The 15,937-nt window shown below is 40.4% G+C and overlaps 2 pseudogenes; both read left to right on the top strand.

The window, feature by feature from the left end:
- Positions 1-4,112: 4,112 nt before the first annotated feature.
- Positions 4,113-5,884, top strand: LOC109677454 (zinc finger protein 131 pseudogene; annotated as a pseudogene).
- A 7,372-nt stretch (positions 5,885-13,256) lies between these two features.
- LOC109677455 (cystatin-A-like) overlaps positions 13,257-15,937 on the top strand; it is a 58,603-nt pseudogene continuing 55,922 nt past the window's right edge.

Here is a 15,937-nt window from a genome sequence, read left to right on the forward strand (position 1 = left end):
GCTAGGCAGGAGCTCCACCACTTGAGCCACACCTCCAGCACCATTTGACTCGTTAGGGATATGTGCATACATATCTGTGTGTGTATCTTTAGAGTGTTTTGTTTGTTTGTTTAGTGGGAGAGTTTACTGAGTTAGAAAAGTAGCAAAGAGTAGAATTCCCAGAGCTGGGAATGGTCCCAAGAGAGGGTGCCTGTGTGTGTGTGTGTGTGTGTGTGTGTGTGTGTCTGTGTGTCTGTGTACTGTCAGTATCTACTTAATAGCCTGGAGAAAGACACATGATCTTTACTTTTTCTTTATTTTTTATTGTTTTATTATTCATATGTGTGTACAATGCTTGGGTCACTTCTCCCCCTGCCCCCAACCCCTCCCTTACCACCCACTCTGCCCCCTCCCTCTCCCCCCACCCCCTCAATACCCGGCAGAAACTGTTTTGCCCTTATCTCTAATTTTGTTGAAGAGAGAGTATAAGCAATAATAGGAAGGAACAAGGGTTTTTGCTAGTTGAGATAAGGATAGCTATACAGGGAGTTGACTCACATTACTTTCCTGTGCATGTGTGTTACCTTCTAGGTTAATTCTTTTTGATCTCACCTTTTCTCTAGTTCCTGGTCCCCTTCTCCTATTGGCCTCTGTTGCTTTTAAAGTATGTGCTTTAGTTTCTCTGCGTCGAGGGTAACAAATGCTATCTAGTGTTTTAGGTGTCTTACCTATCCTCATATCTCCTTTGTGTGCTTGCGCTTTTATCATGTGCTCAAAGTCCAATCCCATTGTTGTGTTTGCCCTTGACCTAATGTCTGCATATGAGGGAGAACATACAATTTTTGGTCTTTTGGGCCAGGCTAACCTCACTCAGAATGATGTTCTCCAATTCCATCCATTTACCAGCGAATGATAACATTTCATACTTCTTCATGGCTGCATAAAATTCCACTGTGTATAGATACCACATTTTCTTAATCCATTCGTCAGTGGTGGGGCATCTTGGCTGTTTCCATAACTTGGCTATTGTGAATAGTGCTGCAATAAACATGGGTGTGCAGGTGCCTCTGGAGTAACCTGAAGACACATAATCTTTAATAGCAATTGTTGTCTAGGTGTTAGAATTATGCATCATTTTAATTTTCTTTTTAATATTTTCCTGGGCTTTTCATTAATTTCTTTCCACAAAGAAAAAACAGAAATACAAATTTAAATTAAAAATTAAATAAAGCTGGGGATATAGTTCAGCAGTAGAAAGCTTGCCTGGTATGTGCAAGGCCCTGGGTTTGATCATAGCAGCACAACAAAGAAGTAAATAAATAAAAATAATAAAAATTAAATAATTTCCATGAGCATGATTTATTGTAAAACAAGGAGAACTCTACTACTGCTGTTATTAGATATGATGATATTATGGTCTTTTTGTTTGTTCATTGTTTGGATTTTAGTTTTTATTTGGAAATAATTTCCAAATTTTATTTGGAAATAAACCTATAGAAAATTTGCAAAAGTACAAAGAACACTATCCCTCTCTCCCCAGAGTGACTTAATGTTAACATTTTGTCCCATTTGCTTTGTCATTTGTGCCGAGGTTATTTCTCAAAACGTGATGCACATTTAGTATTTATGGGTAGCATATGATGCCTCGGATCTGCTTTAAAATACAAAAATGGGGTACAGGTGAGTATGGAAGGAAAAACAAGAGCAGAAATGTAGTTGTTGAAGTAAAGGGATGGGTACAGGAAACTTCGTTTTTTCCCTCTACTTTTGTGGGATTTAATTTTTTTCCATACTAAAAAAAATTTATCTTAAAAAGCAGTCAAAGGATTAAAAAATTCATCGGTCCAAAGTTAAACACACACATACACACACACACACACAAATTCCCTGATCTGACTAGTTCTATTAGTCACAGGAAAAGTCAGTCAGTCAAATGGTCACATCAAAAAGAAACTGAAAGTCTTCCATGCTGCTAAAATTGCAGTTGAGAAGTAAAAAATTTAAAATAAAAATCGTCTGCTGTGTAAGTCAGTAGTTCAGTGTGTGCTTAGCATGTACAGAGGCCCAGCACACCCTCCCCCCACCACCTGCCAAAATTTAAATTAAAACCTTTACTACCAATTTCAAAAGGTGATTCTTTGGAGCACATCAGAAAGGCCTTCCTAGAGCTTGATGAATCTAATTATGGCATTACATCTAATTTTGATAATGTCTTTTGATGAATCAATTGTTGGTTATCCTCTGGCAAAATGTTAAAAAGTTCTTAACAGAGCCTTCCTAGCCTCTGTGCCAGCATTTCTCTTTTCTGTATACACTCCCAAGAAAACAATCCATCAGGCAGCAAAAGTAACAGCATGTTCAGGTTGAAAGAGGACCTGCCTGGTCATTCATACTGTGAGAGGCCTATACCCAGTGAAAACTGGAGCCAACCCAGGTGCCAACACCAAGGCAGAGGCTACAGAAATGGCCTTAGCATCCCATCATGGAAGGGAGCCACAGACAGGAGACATGGAAACATGTGGGCTATGCCAAAACACTCCCCAGCAAGTTTTAGAAGCAATGTGAAAGGGAGGGCTGGACAGAGAACAGGACGTCCACACAGAATAGCATGAGTGAAATTTCATAAAAACGGAGAGGCACAGGAGACAGGAAAGTAGACCCCATTGTTCATTTGCTTCTTTGTTTTGTAAAGATGTATCACTCCACCAAACAAAGGAAAGAAAAGAGAGAGGAAGAAAGAGAGGGAGGAAAGGAATAAGGGGGGAAGGAAAAACCACAGCCTCATCTGAGGCATTTTATTGCCTTTTGAGGACTAATAAAGCCAAGATTGGGCTGGGTGCAGTAGTCAGTCAGCACCTGTGATTCCCAACTACAGAGCAAGCCCAACCCATGCAAAAACTGAGGCCCTTTGTGAAAGATAATTAGAGCAAAAAAGGGCTGGGGCATGGCTCAAGCGGTAGAGTAGTTGTCTAGCAAGACTGAGACCCTGAGTTCAAACTTCAGAGCTGCCAAAAAAAAAAAAAAAGCAGCAGCAACCAAGATTACAGTTGACAGGAGATTAGAAGTAAGTTACTTGTGAGCGCTTGAGCTAAATCCAGCAAAATTCTTGATTACACAGGCTGGGACAATGCTTATTGATTTCCCCACACCCTGGCCAATATTAAGTGACCATAATAAAGTGGAAGTAGAAAGTAAAACACTCAAAGGATCATTTTTAAGTCACTTTGTTATACAGATGTGGCAGCAAATTTTAAATCAAGTGTGGAACAAGAACACAATGTTATTAGCATTGCTTAGTCTCTTCTCTTTCCCACCATTAATTAAGGCACCTGGCATCTCTAACCTGGACTATCACAATTGAAAAACATCTCATTGAACAAGCAAGGGTCATGGGATAAAATTCTAAAGTAACTTCCTTTTTCTCTCCCACTCTCCATCTAAATCTTCTCTGTGATTATTCAGAGTTTGAGGTCTGAAGCTCTGACATCTGGGGTCAGGATGGGGAGGGTGGGAGGAGCAGGAGAGCAGGGATTGATGCATAAGAGCAGGGACTTAGGCTCCCGCACTTGACACAATCAGACCTTGCTCAGGTCCAACATCACTGCTGTCTACTTTTCTCCCAAAGCCTGCAGGTTCACCTGTGTGGACCCCGAATCTCCCCCTCTTGGCTTATGGCCCATCCCTCCCTTGGTTGGCCTGCAGATTGGTATCAGTTGGAGCGCTGCAGTGACATAGTATGTTGACAGTACCCTAACAACCATGGAGCTGAAGAAATAATGCAATGCCTTCAGGATTTCTCTGAACACCATAAAATGATCCCAGATTGATTGAATGAACAATGATAGCAGGAGTCGTTTACCGACTCACTGTGATTGTCCACAGACACCATTTTAAGGCTCCTAAGGCAGTTTGGGCTGCTTGCAGTAAGTTCTACAAATTCTTTCAGGGGTCTATTCAGGAAATAGAAGAAACAAAGAAAACTCAGTTGCATTAGAGGAAAATACCACAGGAAAAAAAAGATTGCAGAAATTTAAGATGTTTAATCCACTTATTGACATTTGCAGAATCAGAACCTGTCGAAATTGAGGTGGAGATTGCTAAAGGCAAAAAATGGAAGGTGAGGGCATGAAACATTAGAGGAGGTGCACAACACAGGCTCCTCTGATGGCTCCACTCCAGCACTGTTGGCAAATACTAATGTCAGATTAAGGACAGATTAGAGAAAATGGCTGTGCATCTGATCCCATAAGCAAAGAGGAGCATATGAAATCATACTCTGCTGAGAGTTTCAAGTTTGAAATATGCAATAAAAGGAATCTGCACAAGAGGACCCATGGAAACAACACCTAAACTGTTACCATCTTGAAGAAAGTAGTCAGTAAGAGAAAAAGAAAAGTGGGAAAAAAATCACGTGTCAATACTATGAGAAACAGTTTGATACTTTGAACATTTCAAAAAGCATCTTGAGGGCTGGGAGTATAGCTCAAATGGTACAGTGCTTGCCTAGCATGTGGAAAGGCCCTGGGTTCAATCCCTAGCACTACAAAAATAAATAAAGCACATCTTTAAAAACATACAAGTAAGAAGCTTTTTGAATGTACAAATTGTCATGAATGATTAGCTGAAAACAGCACCCTCAAATGTTACCTCACGGCATGTGAAACTGGTATGAAGCAAAAAAAAAAAAGGGAAGGAAGAAGCTTTTCGAATACCAGGTCTGTAAAGAGTTTAATAGCTGGGATCAGTTCAAAGATCACTTGGTAACGAACCTGATCCATGTACTCTAGATGACTTGGGGTTTATGCATAGTAACTGAAACACATAGGCAAAACACATAGAAACACATAGGCAAACTGAACCAGTGACATCAATTGAGGCAGAATAGATCAGGAAAGTTGAGGCATGGGAAACAGAAGCCAGGAATTTACAAATAAGTAGTATACTAATGAATAGCTTGATTATAAAACATAATAGGTGCTTCTTTCTTTGCCTTAAGCCTTACACTCCCTCAACAAACTGCAATACTTACGAAAAAGAAAGAGGAAAAAGAGCAGCCCTCTTCCTCTGACCTTGCCCACTTGCCCAAAACTAATTCATGCACTCTAAGAACTGAGCAAGCTTAAGGCACTTATCCTGGGAAAGAACTTTTGGTAAAATGACTTCTCTGGAGACAAAAAGTGTCTACAAAGAAAAATACTTATCTCAAGGATGGATACCTGTCCTGAGGGGAACATCTGGCAGGACCCATTCTTTGAAGGGATGGTCAAACATCTGTATCATAGTGACTCAAATTTAATGAGCAGGCCAACCTTGAAGTCTCTGGACCCAATTGATAAGACAGTGTAATAGCAAAAGCAACTAATTATACCAGGTGTCAGAACAAAGGGGCCACTTTTCCTGAGGGATATTCAAGTCAAACCCCCCCAACCCACTTTTTCAACATAAATACCCCTGGCTTTAGAGCACCCATTGCACCTGTTATCAGATGTGCCCACACCCATGTCTGGGTTGTATACTATGTTTCTGTCTTTCCTGTGCCCTGCTCTACTAATAAACTCTATCTCTATGTGACCTAAAATTCTTTCTTGCAACATCATGAACTCGGTACACAAGAGCCAGGTATGGGCCTCCTCCCTTCTGGAGACCTCCTCCCTGGGAGTGTCAACAATTCCAGTAACACAATGACTATTATAGAACAGGTTGGGGAAGTGCACGAAATCAGGTCCAGTTGGATTCAGTGCGAGTGACTGTGGAACAAGCCCATGCAGATCTGCTCCAGGAGAGCCAAGTGCATGATTCAGGTCTGAGTTAGCTTCCAGAGTAGGTCCAAACGAATCATCCAGAAGTGCACTTCCAGGCCGAAAGGGCAGAGAATGAGAGAACAGCAATGCCAGTTTTAGAATGAAATAAGAAATGAATACATTTTTTAATTTACATACTGGCTTTTAAAACTGATTATAAGCAGTGTGACTATCCTTACGCTAACAGATAATTGGAAGATAGTCTATTTCCTATTGTGCTGAACTGTTTCTATAGAAACAAACGTAAGCTCCCACTTCCCCACTTCAATTAATGCCACAAAGTGGGGATCTTCCTCACAAATGAAGGGGAGATTTGAGAAGTATATTTCTGGAAATTTAAATGGATTATATTTGTATTATATAGTTGGGTACAGATGTATCCACTTTCATTGTGGTAAGGGATCTCTCTTTTCTCTTCCCCAGCTCATGCCCTTCCTGAAATACTTTCCATATGGTATAACCACATAGAATACCATTTTATGTGTTCTTAGGCATGCTAGAAAATTGATTGTATAGAAAACAAAAGACTCATGAAGCAAAGCGTGTTGCTACTGTGCAGTTAAGCTTTGGGTCTGATTTCTTTTGAACAACATTCTCTTCTACCCCAGTAGTCACAGATGTCGTCTCTGCAACAGAAACAGAATAGTGGTGCCAACCTTTTTAGAAAGTGAAAAAAAAAAAAATCCACACCCACATAAAACTATTCAAGACCAACTAAAATGTTTATAAGGCATCTCTGGTTCTTTCAAAATCTGTATTGTAAGGAGCAATGTAGAATAATGCTACAGTACTTCATATTTTTGCTTATAATGAGATCTTTCCAATTTTTTTCATTTAAGTTAGGTTGAGAAATTCATCTAATGGCAGCTGAAGGGCCATTTTCAGTTGGGAAAATTCATTTACACTTGTGATAAACTTCATTTTGATGAGAAGTTGCATTACTATTTTAAAAATACCAGATTTTAAAAAGAGAGAGAGGGATAAGCATCATTTAAAAATTAGCCGGGCACCAGTGACTCATGCCTATCATCTAGCTACTCAAGAGGCAGAGATCAGAAGAATCTCTGTTCCAAGCCAGCCCGGGCCTATAGTTTGTGAGACCCTATCTTGAAAAACCCATCACAAAAAGGGCTGGTGGAGTGGCTTGGAAAGTAGGCCCTGAGTTCAAACCCCAGTACCACACACACACAAAAAAAGTACAAAGAAAAACATGTATATATCAGGCTTTGCTTTGAATGGAATCTTTTCCCCAATCCTTAATGTAAAGATCTTGTGTTATAACTTTTAAACCTATATAAATAAGACTGCTAAAGTGTGGACTTAAAAAAAGTAGATGTACAAACATTTTTAATCAGTATTACTTGGAAAATAAAATGTAACAATCACATAAAATAAACCACTATACTATTGTCTTTACCTGTTAAATATTAGGAAATGTTTACATTTTTAAAGGAAACTTTAAAAATATGAGGAAAAAATATGCTCTGTAAAGATAATTTTCCTGCCCTTAAATGAAAACATTGAGTATGACTTTTCTGGTAAGTTTTAGTTAATATAAGGTCCTAATAATAAATTAAAATATCCTAACTGGGAGTGGAGTTCGGGGGTAGACCATGTCTTTAGCACGTGTGGGCCTTGGGCTCAATCACCAGTAGTCCCCAGCTCGCCCCAAGAAAGTCTGAACTTTGTTTAATTTAGTCCTGAAGGCTGAAAACTTTGAACTTTATTTAATTTAGTCCTCTTCTCCTTCCTCAGCTTGGGCCTCCCTCAGAGGCACAAGTCTGCAGTCAGGGACAAGGGAGTGGTCAGTGGTTTCCCTACTTGCATCAGTTATGCTGTGCCCTCTCCTTCCTACACATATGGTTAACCCCTCCAAGGCCGGGACACAGGAAGAAAGAAAAATAACCTGGACAGAAGGAGGAGACCCCTTCACTGCCCAGGGGCCCTCTCCCGTAGCTTCCTTTATGGAAGTATTAGCTACTAAGCAGGTACATTTAGGGATGGTCACCACCTATGGCTGCAAGGGGTGGGGAGAATTGCTGTCCCTTAAAATGACTGCTAATGCTCCTTAGAAATTGGGGGTTTGTTGTTATTTCAGACTAAGCCCTCCAAAGAAACTTAAAAGGAACCAAGCAAATTCACCAAGTCACTCTGACTCTTTTTTAAGTGACCTAGAGTAAACTTTGCCCATTTAATACTAAATTTTCCACCCAGAGGCATTCCCATCCACCATTTTCTGGAACATGGAACATATGACCTCAAACTGAATATGCTCAGGAATGTACCCGTGTCTACGGGTGATGACAAGTCTTTCCTATGTAAATATGTATAAGTTTTCTCAATCAATGCACTTTGCTTTCTTTGCTCAGGAGACACTGCTTAAGAACTATGTCTGGGGCTCTCCTTACTTGCTGTGAGTGATAAGCCCTCTTCACTCTTGTGTCCCCTGGTCGTGCTCATCAACTTTGTGCTCACCAAGGGGCGAGCCCATGGCATCCCATCATGGAAGTGGGTGCACTCCTCATTTACTCCCGTCAGAACCAAAAATCACAATTTAAAGATCTTAATTGGCTTTATTTTGTGATCTAGAATTGGGCAAGACTTCATTCCATAAAATAGAATAAGTGATCCTAGGGGCTGAGCAGAAGATGTTAGTTTTTAAACAAAGAAGGGCTGAACAAAGCAGAAACAAAGAACAAAAAGCAGATTGGTCATTTCAAATATGGCAGGGTAAAGGAGACAGAACAGAACGAAAGAAAAATTACTGCTTGGCTAACATCAGGTTACTCCAGTTTACCTTGCATAAAGATTAAAGCAAAGGGAATTCAATTATCATACCAATTGAAAATGTCCTATTTGGGAAATTTGGCTATTTTCTCTCCTGATTTTTTTCCTGGAAGGTCAAGTAACTTAGATTTGGCTGGTGGCCTGGAAGTTTTGCACAGGTGAGTCTATTTTTGTCTCTAATCTGACAAAGATTCTCTCCTTTGATCCAAACTTGGTCAGAATTCTGAGTCTTTAGCTTGACCTCTGTCCTAAACTTTGCCCTTATTGAATCCAGTTTGAGCAAAGATTCTTCAGAGTTGGTTTAGGGAAAATCCCCCACCATTGGTATTGTGAACATAAGTTCTCTGAAGAAGCCATATCTATGCTGAGGATCCTGCAGAGTGACTGACTAATACACCTTCTAACTTCTTATGAGATGCTTGCTTTCACCTTTGAACGTTTCCCTAGTGTGATGTAACTCTTTATCCTGCTACTTTACTTCTCTTACCAGATGAACTACAGGGATAAACGTAATTTTACAAGGATAAACATGACTGATCTAAAATAGCAGATATACCCCTTTCCACTAGAAGAGACCTATTAAAAATGAGAATTAATTTGTTTACTAGTGGTTCTTGTTTAAGAGATGAGCAAGAACATTTTCTTTTTTTAGCAAGGACTTTTTATACAGTTACTTCTACTCTTAAAGCAAGAGTGCCATTTGCCTCGGAGTGAATCTGCTCAGATGGCTGAACTCATAGCCTTCAACAGAGAACACTGTTTAGCAAAAAAACCAGCTATGTAGTTGCTGTGCATTCGGAGTAGTGCAAGATGATGGTATGTTGTGGAAACAAAGAGGATTTCTAACTCTCTCTGGCCAACAGATCTCAGAATTGTCAGATGCTGTACATATGCCCAATTAGCCGTTTTTAAAATCTCAGAACATTCTAAAACAAATTCAGGAAAACAAAAGATAATAATTTAGCTGGTGGAAAACAAAACAAGCTACATTATATGACACTGTATGCCCTGAAAGTATTTGTCCTGTTCATTTAAACCAGTCTGTCACAAACCTTCTTCAGGCACAACAGATCACACCACAAGAAGCAGGCAGAAGTCTGACAACCAAGGGTTGCAAATTCAATTCCTAAAAGAATCTTGAGTGGGAACTAATGAAAAGCCCATAACACCCTAAAGTGTCCAGTTGTCTCTGCTGGAATACATAAATAGTTTAACTCATTGGGCACCAGGGAAAATAATCCTTTATGGTAACAGCTTTTTTGGAAATCTCCTCAACAAAGGCTCAGAAGATATATTCAAGATGCTCTATTTGTCCCAAACACAATTCTGTTAAACTGCTTCTTGGGACACAAAGACATTTCCTTTTACCAAATGTGCCACTTGAAACCTAGCTATTAGATTTTATTTAAATGCCTCCAACACAAAGGATATAGATATATCCTCAGTGCTAGTTTGCATGTTTTCCCATTGGGTTGAAGCTTTCCTTTGTCAGGAAACCACTGCTTTAGCAGTAGGAAAGATTATATTAGAAAGAATTATTCCTACTTGGAAGCTGGGTGCTAATGGCTCACACCTATAATCCTAGCTACTTAGGAGGCTGACATCAGGAAGACTGCAGTTTGAGGCCAGCCTGGACAAAAAGTTTGTGAGATGCTATCTCGACAAAAAAAAAAAAAAGAAAGGCTGGCTGTGGCAGCATGTGCCTGTCATCCCAGCTACAGCAGTAAGCCTAAAAAAAGGAGGCTGATGGCCCAGGCTCACCCTGGTAAAATGTAAGACATTATCTCCAAAATGGTCAGAAAACAGAGGGCTGAAGGCTTGGCTTAAGCAGTGGGTTACTTGCCTAGCAAGAGTAAAGTCCTGCATTCAAACCCCAGTACTGCCAAAAAAAAAAAAAAAATTAATTGACAAGATTGACTGAAGCTTTCAGACTCCTTGGCCAAAGGTAGTCCCATTAGTTCTTCAAATGTAAGACCTGACCTGTTTGGAAAACATCAATTTTATCTTTATGAAATAATTACTGGGCACACATGAGAATACACAAAGAACAGTGTGCATTATCTCTGTTAAAGGAAGACATTATTCAATATTATAAGAGACTTTTGGAAATGACAGCTAAAAACTTAAAAATTGGTTGAAGATTTTTTTTCACAGCAATCTCCCAAGAGACAAAGAAATGAATGAAAAAGAGCTATTAGAAAAGACACCACATCAAAAACTTCCTTCAGCCTCAGTGGAAAGGCTCCTAGGAGATACCTCTAACTACTTCCTATGCTGCAAAACTTTGGGGGTATAAATTCTTTGACTCATATTTATACCTCAGATGTACTTCTGAGGTACATTTGAGGTAAAAACTCCTCAATAAACTCCTCAACTGAGGAGTTTATACTCCTTCTGAGGACTTCAGAAAAACTAGGTGATATTCGTCTGCCACTATGTTGATAATTGAGAACCCCAAATCCAAAATCCCTCTAGAACTTTTCTATTACATCTTGTTCTTTTAGAACATATTTCTTAAATACTTTCACATATATATGTATATTTTAGAAGTTATCTGAGCTTTTTGAAATTTACCTTGAGGGGGGAGAAGGAGGGGGTGGAGTGGGTGGTTAGGGAGGGGGAGGGGGCAGGGGGGAGAAATGACCCAAGCCTTGTATACACATAAGAATAATAAAACAATAAAAAAAAAAGAAAGAAATTTACCTTGATATATTTTCTTAAATGATAAGAATAATGCTGACCTTGACAGTTTCAGTGAAGCAAGTGCTGATGCTGGTAACATGTCCTCCATTAACTATGTTCTTGTATATTTGTTAACCCAAACCTCCCACTTTACTTGAACCAACACTTTGTGTTTAGAAATATTCAAAATTTTCACTATCTCCGAAAAGAATTCTCTGATTATTCAGTATAATTTAGACAAAGAACATTCTGGGTTTTAGACGAGCAGAGACCTATTTGAAATCTACCAAAAGGAACTACCTCTTCAATACTCCTTTATTTTAGATTCAACACCTCCTCTCAGCCCCCGCCCTGGAGCCAAAATAATAGACCTTCTTATTAAGGAAAAGGGAAGAATGTTAACTAAGTCCGATAGCAAGTGTGTTGCTATTGCTGTAGGAGATGATAAGATAGAACAAATTCCAGATATAATGGTCAACTTTTGCAGCTACCTGTGCTTCCTATCACAGCATAACCTGTCCTGATGACCGCCTGTCCTGTAGATGTGGCTGGACACCCCCCGACATGGGCTCTAATTATGTCAATCAGCCGTATGAACTCCATTTTATAGGATGAACTTGGTGGACTTGGATTCCAAATGATGTTGCATCAGGCCCAGAGGCCTCCAAGGAGTGCTATGACATTCTCATATGACTTCTGCCTACCACAGGGTACCTTCTACTCTGTTGACTCAGTATGGGATAACCAAAGATGTTTTTTTAGTGGTACTGGGATTTGAAATCTGGGCCTCATACTTGCGAGGCAGGTGCTCTACCACTTGAGCCACTCCAGCAGCTCTGTTTTGTTGTGATGGGATTTGGGTGTGTGTGTGTGTGTGTGTGTGTGTGTGTGTGTGTGTGTGTGTGTGTGTGTGTGTGTGATAGGGTCTAGAGGACTTTTTGCCCAGGCTGGTTTCAAACCTCCAATCTCCTGATCTCTGCCTCCTAATAGCTAGGCTTACAAGAGTAAGCCACCACTTAATCAAAGATTTTTGGTTGACTCTTTTTATCCAAATTGTACAAAAGTGATTATTCTCCAATGGGAAGAGCACATATTGGTACATTTATCAAAATTGGCCAATTGCTAGAGCCAAAAGAGATCTCACTAGAGGTCTAGTTACTGGATTAGGAACTTTGGGACAAGCTGAATTTACTGTAAGACTCTAAAGAATGAAGATATTCCTTAGAGAAGGATTTGCTTTAAAGGGGGGGAGAAAAAGGTCACATAGAGGGGAATGTTATTTCAGGAAGAGGGAAGAGGGTGGGAAAATCTTCTAAAAGAAAACTATGGGCAGTGCGTCCCTCCCCGCCATTCCACACAGGGTGGCTCCACTGAGTGGCATGTTCCCGGAACAGCCACCCAGGCCCCTGCCACCTACACCCAGACTCCCCAGCCAGTCCTAGTCATCGTTTGAGGCTTGCTTTGCATCTCTTGTGAGTCAGGACTATTCAATGGCATCGATCAGGAAGAAATTCAAATCGGTGTTGATCAGTATATCCAGAAGTTTCTGGACATTGCAAGACAGAATGTTCCCCCCCCCACCCCTTACAAAACAGATTGCAGTTGTCTGTCCAAAAACCAGAGCACGTGATCAAAGTGAACGTCTTAGAACTAAGGAATGAGTTGCAATGGAAAGGTGAGCTGTTCAGACGTAGCTGACTAAGCTGAGGCACTCCCTGCAGGTGCTGGAGGACATCAACAGGCAGCACAAAAAGCCAGCCAACATTCCTCGGGCTCCCTGGCCCACCTAGAGCAGGCATCCACCAACATCCCTGAGCCTCTAAAACCGACCTAAGGGTGGTCCGTCTGGCCTGAAAGGCTGCCCCACACAGACAGTTTTACCAACCATCCCTCCTGTGGACATGGAATTTTGGAAGAACTCCTTTGTTGGTGAATGAGTTGATGTTAGTTTATGTTGTCACCTAGAACTTCCCCCCTTGTATTTAAGAGCTATTAATTTCTCATCTTTTTTGCTGCTGTTGTTAGACAAGTCTGGATACGTAGCCCAGGCTGGCATTGAAGTCTGGATCATCCTGCTTCAACACCCCAAGTGCTGACTTCTTGAGTACTTTATAAGAGGCCTATAGGTTTGATAAACCAAGTAAGTTTTTTTTTGTCTTTAACAAAGTTTAGATTGTTCGTGTGAAGACACAGATTCTTTGTTTTAAATATTTTTATTGGCTTTGTTTTTGTTTGATTTTAAATTTATTTTTGTATGACTTCATTTCTTTTTGTTGCCATTTGTTAGATTAGTTTGTAACCATCTGAGAATGAGGGGGAAGAGATTTTGATTATAGACCTTTTGTGATAACTACCCATCCATGGTAATATAAAAAGTGTGCAAATTTGTTATGTTTTAAGATTTTGAGCTATCTCAAGAAGAGGAATCTAAGGCAACAGTGTAATGCTTCCAGGGCAATGCAGAGCACAGATAGTTTGGGAACAGGTGAGACGAGGGTTAAGATACGCTAGGTTAGTGCAGGAATACTACAGAAGGATCCCTAAGTTTATGTTGGCTTTTATGTGGACTAAGTTTATATTTGTTGTCATCTTTACTCATTTTGAGGGAGAATGTATTCGGAGCATCACGGAATGACTAGGTAGGTATAAGGAATGGGCCGACCCTGTCTCAGTAGCAGGTCAGTTGGGGCACTGGGGAAGTCTGAGGGATTCAAGCTTACTGTGATCATCAATCTTAGTCTTGAGTTTTGTTTGCTTGGGATGCTTTGTTCCACTTTTTTGGAGTAGAGACAGTTTCCTTAAGGAAGGTTCTTGCTCATGGGTTTGATTCCAAGAGCCTCAGGGTTAAGGGGGATCTGCAGAGAGGTCCGTGGCGACTTAACCCCCACAAGGAGCATGCGAAGGCTGTGGGGGAAGGCGTTTGCCCCTTGGATGAACTTTTCCTTTCCCGTTTTATCTGCGGTCTCCCACTATATCGCCTCCCTTTACCCACAACAAGCACTCCACTTTTGCGTAAATTTGTGGCTCAGTGTCTTGGCCCATGTTCTGTCCAGCCTTGAAGCCCCTTCCTCACACACCCTGACACTGACTCTGGCCTGGATACCACCTTGGAATGCCCTCTCCCCTTGTCCCCAGGGAACAGGACTTTTTTGGTTCTCTCTTGTGGGTCCATGACGTATATGTGTCTCTGTGTCCTCACTGCACTGTGCGCCCATGAGGATTAGATGTTGGCCGACTTGAACCTATGAGGCCATGTGTTGTTTGTCTTCTTATATGATACTCACTGCTCATTTTTGTTTGTGTGCGTCTGTATATATTTGACATGTAGAACTATGGTCATCAGTCTGAGGCCAATAAATCCCCTCAATTAGAATGTATAGGTTAAACAAAGCTCTTAAAAGTCCATTTTTTTACTTATATTATGGGCTTTTAACCTGGTTGTCTCATGCTTGTTAGACTCTGTGATTGGCAGCTTTAGATTTCTTGGTTTAAAAACTTAAACTGATTACGTTTGGGGCAGTCCTTTAATAAAGGTGGTCTTGATGAAAAATCTGGAAACTGTTCTACTTGATGCTGAGTGAAGACGTATAGTGTATATACAGGTTTTTGCCATCTCTTTATTAAATTCAAAAGTTATCTGTCACCAGACACCAGTGGTTCACGCCTGTAATCCTAGATACTCAGGAGTCTGAGATTAGGAGGATTACAGCTTGAAGCCAGTCTGGGCAAATAGTTCACAAGACCCTATCTGAAAAAACCCATCACAAAGAAAAGGCAGTGCTGCCAAAAAAAAAAAAAAAAAGAAAAAAGTTATATGTCAAAAAAATAACAATTTTTCAATCTTGAAAAAAAAGAAAATGATAGCCAGTTTTGGTGGCACAAGCCTGAAATTCCAGCACTCAGGAGGTAGAGCCAGAAGGATTGTGAGTTCTAGACTAGCCTGAGCTATATAGTGAGATCTTGTCTCAAAAAAAAAAAATTGCAATGTCTAAAGGACTCCTGTGAATAACTCACAATTGTCAGGTCACTTAATATGGTAAGCAAAAATGGTCCCTAAAAATGTCCATGTCCTGACCCGCAGAGCCTGTAAATGTGTTATGTTACGTGGCTGGGGGAATTAAGTCTGCATATGGAATTAAGATTGCTAATCAGCTAACCTGGAGATAGGAAGAGTATCCTGGATCATTCGGGTGGGCTCAGTGCAATTGCAAGGATCATTACACATAGGAGAGGGAGGCAGAAGAGCCAAGGTCAAAGTCAGAAAGAGATTTGAAGATGCTGTGTTGCTGGCTATGCAGATAGAGGAAGTCACCATAAGCCAAGTAGCACAGGTAGCCTGGAGAAAAGCAAAGTATAGATTTCCTCTATCTCCAGAAAGGGAAAATTCAGCCCTGCCAACACTTTGATTTCAACCCTGCGAGGCCTTTAGAACTATAAAATAACGCATCTGTGTTGTTTAAAGACACTGGTTTGTGATAGTCTATTACATTCCCCCTTTCTGGGTCTCAGTTTTCTAACATGTGGAAATAGGTTTCCCTGTTTTGACAGTCCATGGTCATAAGGCTTCCTGAACCATAAAAGAATCAGTCAGACCAAAATACTTTGTGGGTTCAAACCACTGCCACTTCTGAAAAACTTCACATGGTAATCGGAACTGGCTGTCATAAAATTAATTTGACATCTGGCAT

Source organism: Castor canadensis, chromosome 5 (genome assembly GCF_047511655.1).
Source record: "Castor canadensis chromosome 5, mCasCan1.hap1v2, whole genome shotgun sequence".
Classification (NCBI taxonomy): Eukaryota; Metazoa; Chordata; class Mammalia; order Rodentia; family Castoridae; genus Castor; species Castor canadensis.